The sequence below is a fragment of the Periplaneta americana genome, chromosome 2 (assembly GCF_040183065.1).
Source record: "Periplaneta americana isolate PAMFEO1 chromosome 2, P.americana_PAMFEO1_priV1, whole genome shotgun sequence".
Lineage (NCBI taxonomy): Eukaryota > Metazoa > Arthropoda > Insecta > Blattodea > Blattidae > Periplaneta > Periplaneta americana.
The window spans coordinates 46,231,444-46,244,066 of NC_091118.1; the positions used below are offsets into that span (position 1 = coordinate 46,231,444).

The following is a 12,623-nucleotide window of genomic DNA, read 5'->3' on the forward strand; positions in this document are numbered from 1 at the left end:
AGACAACGAAATTCACCGTCAAGATCAGGATGCTCACAAAGAACAGAAATGTTTAGCCAGGGCTAGAAAAGACAATATTGAGGCGGAAGTTGCAACTGGAAAATCCATTTAGCTGAATTTGATCTGGAGACTGTCTGCTACTGTCCCAAAACAGATGCTAAAGCATTATTTTATGGGCGAAGATTAGCTGTGTACAACTTAACTGTATACAATAAAACTTCTATAGAGAAGTCGCATGTTATGTGGAGTGAACGAACTGACAAACGTGACTCTGCAGAAGTTGCTTCATGTCTTTTTAATTTCCTGCAAAAAATGCAGATTGTAAGGATTGGAATTCCTTTTTCAACACATGCGGTGGACAGACCAGAAATGTAAATATGTCTGTTATGTTTCTGCATGCTGTTGAGCATCTTGGCATCTTGTAATCAATGATATGTCCTTTAAGTCAGGCCACTCACAAATAGAGTGCGACTCTGATCATATCTCAGTAGAGAAAAGAACAAAATTATTTCACATCGCGATGCATCGGGATGATTCACTGCTGTCAGAATGACAAACAAAATAATTGAAATTCAGCATGTACCGAATTTTTCAGAACTGAGGCGCTACATGATAGGCTAAAGGACAGAAAAGTTTTCAGTGATGTAAATAATGTCAATTGGCTCAAGATGGCCTGGTTTCAGTACAGGAAAGAAGACTTAAAACATTTATTTTAAATATAGCAACAGGACTTCTCAAGAATTTGGGCTTAGAAGAATACTAATCTGCAGAACTAAAAGAAGAATGCGAGATTCTTTCACACTTCAGCTTTGTCTTCTTCTCCAGTTCCTATTCAGAAACAAAACTTAAAGATCTTCTAGATCTACACAATATGGGGGTTATTCCTGAGCAGTATCATCACAATGCTGTAAGTTATTAATAAATGACGTTACAGACGGAAAAGAAGCAAAAGTTAATGGAGGTGATGATGATGATGATGATGATGATAATCAGCATTCTAATCCACTTGGAGATCTATGATAAGTAGAGAAATTCGGTTAAGAAAGCCAGCTATAACGGCTAGTAGGGGGACCTTCGTGCTAATCACACGATATCTCTATTCTAGTTAGATTCCATCTCTGCTTAGGCATCTGTGGTTGAGCTCAGCAGCTGGCTGGTCGGTCTGGACTCAAAGTGCTGTAGCGATGCGAATTATGCTGCTGCTGAGGATTATTCCTTTTTCAGTATAATAATTTTTTACTGTTGTTTCAGTGATACCGGTTTGTGTACAAGTCATTACAATTAGTTATAATAAATTGTGGTATATTGCCATCAGTTTAGTGTTTTAAACATTTTGACATATTATCCAGAATCTTGCTAATCAATATTAGAAGAAATACTTATAAAACTGTTTGTTTCACAATAATTAGATGTAATTAAACAATAATAGGCCTATATAAATACTTCAGTGCATTATTTCTATTGTCATTAATATTAAAATCAAGTGTAACTTGCAAAAAGAACAATTTATTTAAAGTCAAAACAACGTATCTACAACACAATCTTTATTCTTCTTACGTAACACTTAGCTTAAACGCAAAAAAAATTGTTGAGCGGATGTAAACATACTCTAATAACAGCGAGTTATCACATATATCGCACAGAATAACATAGGCGGTAACAGTGATAGTGTTTCAGTTGTTGCAAAACTTCTTTTGCATTTATCTCAAAACATAAATTTTGTAGATACGTCGTTATGACTCTAAACCCCCGAATTTTATAACCATGATAGAATTTAATAATTTAGTTACATTTAGGTCTGTTGATGATGATGATGATGATTATTATTATTATTATTATTATTATTATTATTATCATCATCATCATCATCATTATTATTATTAGGCTATTAATTTCTGATCCTACAGAATTATTTGTTAGGCCTATGGTTATTATTTGTTAATGGCGGAGAAAAATTATTATTATTGTCATTAGTCTATTATTATTATTACTTACTTACTTACTTACAAATGGCTTTTAAGGAATCCACGGGTTCGTTGCCGCCCTCACATAAGTCCGCCATCGGTCCCTATCCTGTGCACGATTAATACACTCTCTACCATCATATCCCACTTCCCTCAAATTCATTTTATATTATCCTCCCATCTATGTTTGGGCCTCCAAAAAGATCTTTTTCCCTCCGGCCTCCCAACTAACACTGTATAACTTATGTCTTATTTCTGGATTCGCTCATACGTGCTACATGGCCTCCCCATCTCAATAGCCTGGATTTAATGTTCCTAATTATGTCAGGTAAAGAATGCAATGCGTGTAGTTCCGCGTTGTATAAATTTCTCCATTCTCCTGTAACTTCATCCCTCTTGGCCCCAAATATTTTCCTAAGAATCTTATTCTCAAACACCCTTAATCTCTGTTCTTCTCTCAAAGTCAGAGTCCAAGTTTCACAACCATACAGAACAACCGGTAATATAACTGTTTTATAAATTCTAACTTTCAGATTTTTTGACAGCAGAATGGATGATAAAAGCTTCTCAACCGAATAATAACAGCAGTCCATATTTATTCTGCGTTTAATTTCCTCCCGAGTGTCATTTATATTTGTTACTGTTGCTCCAAGATATTTGAATTCTTCCACCTCTTCGAAGGATAAATCTCCAATTTTTATATTTCCATTTCGTACAATATTCCGGCCACGAGATATAATCATATAGGCTACTTTGTCTTTTAGGGATTTACTTCCAAGCCTATTGCTTTAGCCTACTTGCTTCAAGTAAAATTTTCGTGCTTTCCCTAATCGTTTGTGGATTTTCTCCTAACATATTCACATCATCCGCATAGACAAGAAGCTGATGTAATCCGTTCAATTCCAAACCCTGTCTGTTATCCTGAACTTTCCTAATGGCATATTCTAGAGCAAAGTTAAAAAGTAAAGGTGATAGTGCATCTCCTTGCTTTAGCCCTCAGTGAATTGGAAAAGCATCAGATAGAAACTGGCCTATACGGACTCTGCTGTAAGTTTCACTGAGACACATTTTAACTAATCGAACTAGTTTCTTGGGAATACCAAATTTAGTAAGAATATTATATAAAACCGAGTCATAAGCCTTTTTGAAATCTATGAATAACTGATGTACTGTACCCTTACACTCCCATTTTTTTCTCCAATATCAGCCAAATACAAAAAATCTGATCAATAGTCGATCTATTACGCCCAAAACCGCATGATCCCCAATAATTTCATCTACGTAGAAGTTAATCTCTCAAAAGAATATTGGACAAAATTTTGTACGACGTCAACAAAAGTAATAGGCTAAAAATAATCATTATTATTATCATCATCATCATCATCATCATCATCATCATCATCATCATCATCATCATCAAGGGTGATATTGATTGTGAATCATTCATAAGCAATATCAGTCTTCGTATTCCTGCTAAGGGTTTAAGATTTCATAACATTTTTTATAATAGAAATTCAAAATCTCTCCGATCTGCAGATGTATAAAATATGCTAATTTGCATGGATTAAACTTGGATCCATTTAATGTGTAGTATACACCTTTTATCATGATATATCTTTACTTGTTGTTATTGTCAGTTATTGCTATTTATTTTGTTGCATTTGGTCAAAAATTAATGATGACTATTATATTGATTGTATTCCATATCACTGCCATTTCTATCATTCATTCTCATCATCATTTCTTCTGTTTTGTTTTGTATCTTGTGCTAAACTGTAATTGGCCTTGTGCTGTTGTTTTGCACGTTAATATTCTAAATAAATAAAAAAAATTATAAAAAAACAAATTATTATTATTATTAGGCCTATTATTATTATTATTATTATTATTATTATTATTATTATTATTATTATTACATTAACATTTAGTAGTACTTAAAACAGATATAAATGAATGAAAGCTGATTTCTCTAAGCGACCCCATTTTTCTATATTCCAGTTACGTGGGATCTGAATTATTGTTTTTTTTCTGTCGGTTGCACCCCCCCCCCCCGGGAGAAAAAGCTTCTGCTCAACCGAATGTCTCCGCAAAATCAGTAGAATTCCACCTCTGCATAGAAATATTTTTCCTAACACTTTTAACATTATTGTCAAAGGGATATGCAGATGAATCATTCCCCTTCATAGCTTCAATGCTGAAAAGTAGTAATCTACCTATTTTCGTAAAAATCACAAAATTGAGTCTTTGAAGACCGCACTAACGTTTTATGTGCTACAATAAAAGATCAAACAAAAACAAAATCAGAAGGCTGTATTATAAGTTCTGCGCACTTCAAACAAAGAACAGTTCCAACGGCCATTTCTAGACTGTTCTGCAGGTCTTTCATTGTTCACAATCGCCTGACCAATCACGTTCAAATGTAGCTTTTCTTTGGAATGACGATACAAATGCTATTGGTGCTGTAGGCACATTGCGTCATAAGCATGGAAACAACTGCCTCCCACCATGTCCATAAATGGAAAGAGTTGCAGAGGAGGACCCACCCAAACTTCGCGCTTAAGAGTGGGACGCCGCCTGAACCCGAGTCAGATGAGCTGGACCGGTGAGGGTGAGAGGAGAAGGGGACTGTCGAGGAAGGGCGCTGGAAGATGTTGGTCACTACCTGTACTTCTTTGTTCTCTTAGGTAAACTTTTAAGTTACGTTTTGAAATACATAATTTTAATAAAGAACTGTTAAGTTATTTAAATAAATAACTATTTCACAGTGTTAATGTTAATTAAGGTACAATATCATTACCTAATTTAACATTAACACAGTCAAATACGTAGTTGTTTTATAACTTAACGTTCTTTAGTGATTCATAGTCTAAGTGTAAAAAGAGTTAATCAAGAATGCAGATTATACTTTTTAAGAGTAATATCTAAAAAGTAAAATCTAGCTATCTGTATTTACAGTGCAGTATAGTTTTATGTATTTAATTTACTTTATTATTTATTATCTGAGCAGAAGGCATTATCCATCAGTACTTAAAATGGTTTTTTTATTTTACTTTTATATTAATTTGAAACACAACAGCAATGTTTATGTACTAATAATTGCTTAATTCTACAATATAGGAAATTTAAATGTTTTGAGAGATATAATATAATATATCAATAAATAAATAATATTGACACTTCTTTATTAGAAAATATTTTTTATTTTCTTAATTCACACACTTTGAACACTTGCATATCACTAATCATAATTAAAAATTGTTAAATTAATAAATTTTATGGTTGAATGTAGTAACCTGTGAAACTTAATATGGTACTTTACCTTAGTTTCGGTGTGATTTGTCGCCATTTTCAAGCTTCTAGTTGTTAAACATTTTATGCCTCACTGTATTACTAATGTATGAAATTTAATATGGTGTACTTTATCTAACTGACTAGTTTCGGCGTGATATGTCGCCATTTTATAGCTCCTAGTTATTAACAAATTGTATGCTTCACTGTAGTAACCTGTGAAACTTAATATGGTACTTTACCGTAGTTTCAGAGTAACTTGTGGCCATTTTGAAGCTTTTAATTATTAACAAATTTTATACTTCACTTCATTAACTTATGAAACTTAATATGGTACTTTAACTTAGTTTTAGTGTCATTTGTCGCCATTTTGAAGCTTTTAGCTATTAACCAATTTTATACTTCACTGATTAACTTATGAAACTTAGTTTTAGTGTGATTTGTCGCCATTTTGAAGCTTTTAGTTATTACCTAACAAATTTTATACTTCACTGCATTAACTTATGATATTTAATATGGTACTTTACCTTAGTTTTAGTGTGATTTTTCGCCATTTTGAAGCTTTCAGCTACTAACAAATTTTATACTTCACTGCATTAACTTCTTATGAAACTTAGCTTTAGTGTCATTTGTCGCCATTTTGAAGCTTTTAGCTATTAACAAATTTTATACTTCACTGCATTAACTTATGATACTTAAAATGTTACTTTACCTTAGTTTTAGTATCATTTGTCGCCATTTTGAAGCTTTTAGCTATTAACCAATTTTATACTTCACTGATTAACTTATGAAACTTAGTTTTAGTGTGATTTGTCGCCATTTTGAAGCTTTTAGTTATTACCTAACAAATTTTATACTTCACTGCATTAACTTATGATATTTAATATGGTACTTTACCTTAGTTTTAGTGTGATTTTTCGCCATTTTGAAGCTTTCAGCTACTAACAAATTTTATACTTCACTGCATTAACTTCTTATGAAACTTAGCTTTAGTGTCATTTGTCGCCATTTTGAAGCTTTTAGCTATTAACAAATTTTATACTTCACTGCATTAACTTATGATACTTAAAATGTTACTTTACCTTAGTTTTAGTGTCATTTGTCGCCATTTTGAAGCTTTTAGCTATTAACAAATTTTATACTTAACGGCATTAACTTATGAAACTTAATATGGTACTTTACCTTAGTTTTAGCGTGATTTGTCCCCATTTTGAAGCTTCTAGTTATTAACAAATTTTATACTTCACTGCATTAACTTATGAAACTTAATATGGTACTTTACCTTAGTTTTAGTGTCATTTGTCCCCATTTTGAAGCTTCTAGTTATTAACAAATTTTATACTTCACTGCATTAACTTATGAAACTTAATATGGTACTTTACCTTAGTTTTAGTGTCATTTGTCCCCATTTTGAAGCTTCTAGTTATTAACTAATTTTATACTTCACTGCATTAACTTATGAAACTTAATATGGTACTTTACCTTAGTTTTAGTGTGATTTATCGCCATTTTGAAGCTTTTAATTATTAACAAATTTTATACTTCACTGCATTAACTTATGAAACTTAATATGGTACTTTACCTTAGTTTTAGTGTGATTTGTCGCCATTTTGAAGCTTTTAGTTATTAACCAATTTTATACTTTACTGCATAAACTTATGAAACTTAATATGGTACTTTACCTTAGTTTTAGTGTCATTTGTCGCCATTTTGAAGCTTATAGTTATTAACAAATTTTATACTTCACTGCATTAACTTTTGAAACTTTATATGGTACTTTACCTTAGTTTTAGTGTGATTTGTCGCCATTTTGAAGCTTTTAGCTATTAACAAATTTTATACTTCACTGCATTAACTTATGAAATTTAATATGGTACTTTATCTTAGTTTTAGTGTCATTTATCGTCATTTTGAAGCTTTTAGTTATTAACTAATTTTATACTTCACTGCATTAACTTATGAAACTTAATATGGTACTTTACCGTAGCTTTAGTGTCATATGTCGCCATTTTGAAGCTTTTAGTTATTAACAAATGTTATAGCCTACTTCACTGCATTAACTTATGAAACTTAATAGCCTATGGTACTTTACATTGGTTTTAGTGTGATTTTGAAGCTTTTAGTTATTGAAATTTTATACTGCACTGGATTAACTTATGAAACTTAATATGGTACTTTACCTTAGTTTTGGTGCTTTACTTCACTGCATTAACTTATGAAACTTAATATGGCACTTTACCTTAGTTTTGGTGTAATTTGTCGCCATTTTGAAGCTTTTAGTTATTGAAAAATTGTATAACTTACTTCACTGCATTAACTTATGAAACTTAATATGGCACTTTACCTTAGTTTTGGTGTGATTTGTCGCCATTTTGAAGCTTTTAGTTATTAAAAAATTGTATAACTTACTTCACTGCATTAACTTATGGAACTTAATATGGTACTTCACCTGAGTAATTAATTTCGGCGTGATTTGTCGCTATTAGTTATTTATTTACGAATTTTATACTTCACTTTATTAACTTATGAAACTTAATATGATATTTTACTTGGGTGACATAATGGTATTACATAACGCTTACACGAATTTTCGTTACCAAACCAAATTCGCTAAATTATGAATGTTCTTTAACAAATAGCCTACGTTACTGTGGTAACTGTAAATGTAATTTTGTGCACTATGTTGACAGAAACTGGCGGCGAAGGTGAGGTTCTGGATGCGGGCGTAGTGAATTTCGAAGTGTTCCAGTACGGAGGTTTCAGTTGACGGTGATCTGGACAAAAATCCACATGTTTGTTTCATCAATTTCAACCAACGTCTAGTGATGCGTTCTTCATGTCCTGACTGCTTTGGTTAGTCACACAGCGTCCTTAGTGAATTCATCACTTTCCAGGTAAGACCTCTTACATTGCAGTAAAAGGTCAGTTTCAAGCTTCCAAAGTACAGCTCCCTTACGTCAGTTTCATCGCATACAATGAAAGCAGATAATTAAAGACAACACTCCAAAGAAAACGAAATACAAATTCTACTTTGGAAATAAGTTCAGACCCATATTTACCAACGGGTAGACCGGGACGGCAAAATTTAGGGAGTGGAATTTTTTGCCCGAAAGGCCTGCGAAACATTCGCAAATTTCGTTATGAATAAAGGAAGGAATTTATACCACAACATGAGGATATTAGGCGAGTTGTGCTTGTTTTGTATCGCAGCAATTGAATGGGGATACGTTTCTCGTGCGTACGGTTCAGCGTTGTGCTCCGACAATTGGTTTGTTTACATTGAACTGCGATTCGTTGATTGGTTAACCACATAAAGCTAGAATCTAAATCCTGTTTAGCCTATACCACGACAGAATTCCCTAACATGCATCTGCATTGCTAGCTACGCCCACTCTCTCTTTCAACAACGAACACTCTATGCATAGGCCTACCTAACCTAGTAGTCTCTGTGGATAAATTTCTATCTTTAGTTATGAGTGAGTAAAAAAAATCGTTGAGAGAAAAAAACAACACTTTAGAAATCGGTACTTAAATTTTTATCTTGTAATTATTTCCAACAAATATCATGATTTGACATTTGTACTTTACAAGCAGCGCACATCGCTCAGTACAGCAGAGGGGGGAGGGGAAGGTAAGAAGTGCAGGTCGCGCTTGGTATAGTTATTGCAGCAGCCATGATGTTGCCAAATGCTTCACAGAAGCATAACTATTTCCTCCAAAACGGTGAATGTTAGAGAAAAAGTTTATTTAGATTTTTCAAATCTCTTCTCATAATTATTATCAGTTTCATTTTGGTGCGGAGCTTACCATCCACTCTATATTATCTATAAAATAATTTAAGTCAAATTACATTTTTCACTTTCATACCAGCTCCTTTTTGGGATGTTGAGAGGTGTCTTTGAAATCTGAGTATAGGCGTACTTCAATATTAATCTGTTTAGACTTTTTGGCTACATTCTGTTGATGTGGCTAATCCTCATATCTACACTGTAATTGAGGGCTTTGCCGGAAGAAAGGCAGATAGACCTATACGTCCCTTCTTCGGGAAAACGGTTTAAAATATAGTGAATAATAATAGTAGCGAAATTTTGTTTTGATTGTACTGTACATACCTGCAGGTGCGTGTAGGCCTATAACATTTTATTCAGGTGCGTTTTAAAATCTTAGATTGCATGTATCTCAATTTGCCATATTGACATATACGCCCTTTTTCCGGCAAACCCCTCAATTAGTCTACACAGTAAATGCTCTCTATTAGATATTGAATATTTTGTTTGAGAATCTTTGTTTATCTATTATGTTGAGTTACAGGTTCCTTATACAAAATTCACTTCTGCTCTATCAATATATTTTCATTCCATTTATCCTAAGCTATTGGACAGTGGTTGCACGTTGAGACGTGTTCACAAATACCTAACTGATACACATTATTCTAATCAGAAACTTTAATCTTGTATCTACATTTCGACGACTTCTGTTACAGAAATTCGTCGCTTCTTTGTAACGACCATGTACTACACCAGGAAGAATTACGCTCACAACTGGGATACAAACTGGAGCCCTCTGCAATGCCTAGCCTACACTTTTGTTTCACTTGGCTGCGTCAATACTGGAAGAAGAATTCGACCAACAGTAACATCTTGTCGGGATTCTGGTAACTGTTCTACTACCAACTGAAAACAGCAATACGAAGGGGAATGTCTTTTCTTATCTTTTAATTAAACATGAAAACTGTTGAAAAGATCTTACAACTTTTTTTGGCAACATTTTACTATTCTCCTCAGTTTCATATAAGTGTGTGTACATTCATTGTTTTAACTGTGTAACTGCTTATGCATGGCTTAGAATTTAATTAATTCATTTAGCGTAATTTAGTATTAAGATTCTGAAAATATTTAAGCGTAAGCCAGCCAAAAATGCAGGCTTGCTATTGGCTCACTGGTTTTACAATATCGGCAAGCATTTGTCCTTAACTCCTTCCCCGATTTAACTGTGACAATGGGAGAGAAATTAGCCTATCACAGATTTTCGGACATTGACTGAAACGTATCGGTTTAAGTACCGTAAAGTGGGGCTACTTTGACATCTGTTTAGCACACTTTTCGATGTAAAATATGGGAGTTTTATATTAGAGCTATTAAAAAATATACACTGCACCTATTTAGCCTACAAAATTACACAGCTGGTATAAAAATTGGAAAATATCTTTCAGAAACTTCAAAAGAGTTTTATTAGATGTCCAAATAGCCCCGGTTTTGGGGTTACTTGGACACTTAACTGTTTTTAGGCATAACTCCTAAGGTTTCTGCAATAACTTCCTCTTGAGTCTTACTTAGAACAGTTTTATGTCAACAGGTCCCAGATTCTTTCCAGGTACCTTCCGTACTAACATCACCCGAGGTACTTCCAATTTTTCTGCTGCCCCCTTCTTCGACAGCCCTCCCCTAACTTTCTGTATCCCTTTTTCCATATCTTCTTTTTTGTAATTGATGTAGGGTTTTGACCCTGGAGTCTTGTCATAAGTTCGTATCATTTTTAACTATTAACTACCTGTAACAATGGAAAATAAAACAGAGCAATAAAAAAAGTAACTAAAATGTATATATTAATTATAATGTCTTAACATGTCACGTTATGTCCAAGTAGCCCCACTTTACGGTAGCTATCTGAAGTTATCCTGTTGCCAAATTTCAGCTTATATTACATCAGTATCGAACCCGCAGCGTTGCGAAATGTTCCACTGTTGTCACATGCACTTATGGTCAGATTAGAGTCTAGTTTCTTAAAAAATTCAACTCAAAGTAAAACGATTGAAACGTTTCAATAAAACATGTTACAGAGCTACCTGCCACATGGATACTATTTAAGCGTCTATTTTAACGTTCGCAGTGCTTCCTAGAAAGTTACCCGTATTTTCGTTTCTTTTTTAGCCTATCAAAATGTTTGGGATTTTCAGAAGAACAAAACTTTGCAAATAACTTGTATGATAAATTTAAGGGAAAATTTTAGAACACGGACTGCATCTACCAAATTATATCTTAAAATACTAAAATGAGCAGATTTGTCTGAGTTTGTCGAATGCGCATCATTATATTTACGAAAAGGCACTTTTCAGTGCCAATAATTTATTTTGTGTGCACAAGATTGGAATTTTGCAGTAAGAGGGAAAGGGTGCAGTCCGTGTTCTGGAGTTTATCCAAATTTAAATCATGATGCATTCATGGAAGTTACTGAGAAAAACATTGGTAACCCTCTGTTGCAGATTTTTGTTGCTAAGTGCAGAAATAATGGTAAACTTGCACCTACTGTCCGCATTTCAAGAGAAGATCCGAGCAAGGTATGCGAGTTTTTCCCCCACTCTTATAACCTACCCCCAACACGGAATCGGCCGGCCATTGACTGAGCCTTGTTTGTCCCAGCCGGCCAATGACATCACTCTCATCCACCTGCTCCTTCAAGAACGCCGAATTACTGGCTTACTCTCTCCTCTTACCCCGCAAGGACCATACTCCCCTCGCAGGGATCCTCTCGTGAAATTTGGACAGTATCTAAATAGCAAATCAAGCTTTCAGGTATAACTCCCTGTAAAGTTAATTTGAATAATTTTTCCCTCGAAATTATTCAAATTAACTTTACAGGGAGTTATACCTGAAAGCTTGATTTACAGAATACACGTCACTGTACGTAACAGAAAATCACAATTTAAGTCACAAAGAGTTAGTGTGCACTCAATGTTGGTTGCTTGACGGTTGTCAGCCCACTTTGAGGTCTGTGGATATAGTGGAAAAAATTGGATCGGTGTCGGGTAGAGTTCCCGGGTAGCTCAGTTGGGAGAGCGTTGGTAGGTTTAACCAAAGGTCCCGGGTTCGATACCCGGCCCCGGAACAATTTTTCCCTCGAAATTATTCAGTATCTAAATAGGGTAAATAACTGAGGATTATCACAATATATTACAGCACAGTTATTGTCACACTTTTCAAATACTTAATTTCATTTCGCTTTATACAGTTTCACCATTGTATTTCTGCACTTAGCTACATGAAAATTAATATGAAAGCTACCGATGTGTGCTCATCTTTATTGTATATGAAACTATTATCAAATGATATTACGTATTTTTGTTCAAAATTACGAACACCGTTTAAAATCAAAATTCGATTAACCGATTGCCTCGATTAAAGGCATCTGGTCAACTGATTAAAATTTTTAGTCCATCGACAGATCTATTTGTAACTATTTCCTTCCCTCCCGATTTTCATTGCTAAGTTTTTATTCGATTCCTTTTATAATCGAGTTGCGACACAATGTTTCTAAAAGTAATCCCTTCAGCTCCGAGTAGTTCGTTTCAGATCTGCTAGTGTCTTTCTATAC

The 12,623-nt window shown here is 33.9% G+C and overlaps 1 long non-coding RNA gene across 1 annotated transcript; it reads left to right on the plus strand.

The window, feature by feature from the left end:
- The first annotated feature begins 4,526 nt into the window (after window positions 1-4,526).
- LOC138695264 (uncharacterized) lies at window positions 4,527-11,774 on the plus strand. The gene is made up of 3 exons (XR_011331105.1): window positions 4,527-4,648; window positions 7,943-8,146; window positions 9,736-11,774. It is a non-coding gene; the product is annotated as an uncharacterized lncRNA (long non-coding RNA).
- Window positions 11,775-12,623: the final 849 nt, after the last annotated feature.